Source organism: Arachis duranensis, chromosome 5 (genome assembly GCF_000817695.3).
Source record: "Arachis duranensis cultivar V14167 chromosome 5, aradu.V14167.gnm2.J7QH, whole genome shotgun sequence".
NCBI lineage: Eukaryota > Viridiplantae > Streptophyta > Magnoliopsida > Fabales > Fabaceae > Arachis > Arachis duranensis.
The window spans coordinates 37,959,655-37,961,338 of NC_029776.3; positions in this window are offsets into that span (position 1 = coordinate 37,959,655).

Consider the following 1,684-nt stretch of genomic DNA (forward strand, 5'->3'; position numbering starts at 1 on the left):
AGCACCTTCCTTGCATTGTTGGCATTGTTGTTTTCGGCTGCCATGTGTCCTTCTTCTTTGAAGAATTCGGTCAGGTCCTCTAAAGAGAATTGTGCTTTGGCTTCTCTTAGCTTTCTCTTCAAGGTCCTTTCAGGTTCAGGATCAGCCTCAACAAGAATGCTTTTGTCTTTGCTCCTGCTCATATGAAAGAGAAGAGAACAAGAAAATGTGGAATCCTCTATGTCACAGTATAGAGATTCCTTAAAGTGTCAGAGGAAAAGAAAAGTAGAAGACAGAAGTAGAAAATTCGAACTTATCAAAGGAGATGGAGTTCGAATTTTGCATTAAGGGATAGTGTTAGTCCATAAATAGAAGGATGTGAGAAGAAGGGAAGTAATTTTCGAAAATTAAGTAAAAAATTTGAAAACATTTTTGAAAAACATTACTTAATTTTCGAAAAAAGGAAAATGGAAAAGAAATCAAGTGATTTTTGAAAAAGATTTTGAAATTAAAAATCAAAAAGATTTGATTGAAAACTATTTTGAAGAAGATGTCGTTAAGAAAATATGATTAGTTTTAAAAAGATGTGATTGAGAAGATATGATTTGAAAAACATTTTAAAAAGATTTGATTTTGTGAAAATTAAAAACTTGACCAACAAGAAAAGATATGATTCTAACATTAAACCTTTCTCAACAGAAAAGGTAGCATACTTGAAATGTTGAATCAAATCATTAATTGATAGTAATTATCTTTAAAAATGGAAAGAAATTGGTTTTGAAAAAGATTTGATTGGAAAATTGATTTGAAAAAGATTTGATTTTGAAAAGATCTTGAAAACTTAGAAAAAAAATTTGATTTGAAAACAAAATCTTCCCTTCTAGCCATCCTGGTGTTAAACGCCCAGAATGGTGCACATTCTGGCGTTTAACGCCCAAAACAATACCTCTTTGGGCGTTAAACGCCCAACCAGGTACCCTGGCTGGCGTTTAAACGCCAGTCTGTCCTTCTTCACTGGGCATTTTGAACGCCCAGCTTTTTCTGTGCAATTCCTCTGCAGCATGTTCTGAATCTTCAATTCTCTGTGTTATTGACTTGAGAAGACACAAATTAAAAATATTTTTGGATTTTTAATAATAAGGAAAAATCAAAATGCAACAAGAATCAAGTAACAATGCATGTAAAACACCAAACTTAGCAGTTTGTATACTACTGACACTAACAAAATGAAAATGCATATGAGACACTCAAAACTCTCAAGTCAATAGAATTCAAAGATCAGAGCATGAAGATCATCAAGAATTACTTGAAAATCCTTAAGACACATGAATGAATGCATGCAATTGACACCAAACTTAAGATGAGACACTAGACTCAAACAAGAAATATTTTTTTGGATTTTATGATTTTGTAATTTTTTTGTGTTTTTCGAAAATTAAGTGGAAAAAGGCATCAAAGTTATTAATGAGAATTCCAGGAATCATGCAATGTTAGTCTAAAACTTCAGTCTAAAGGAATTAGACATGGTCAGCCAAGCTTCAGCAGAACATTGCATTCAAGAGCTAAATTGATGAAGATCAATCAGCTTTGGTGATGATAAGAACATCACCTTGAAACACTAGAATTCATTCTTAAGAACTCTGAAGAAAAAATGCCTAATCCAAGCAACAAGATAAACCGTCAGTTGTCCAAACTGAACAATCCC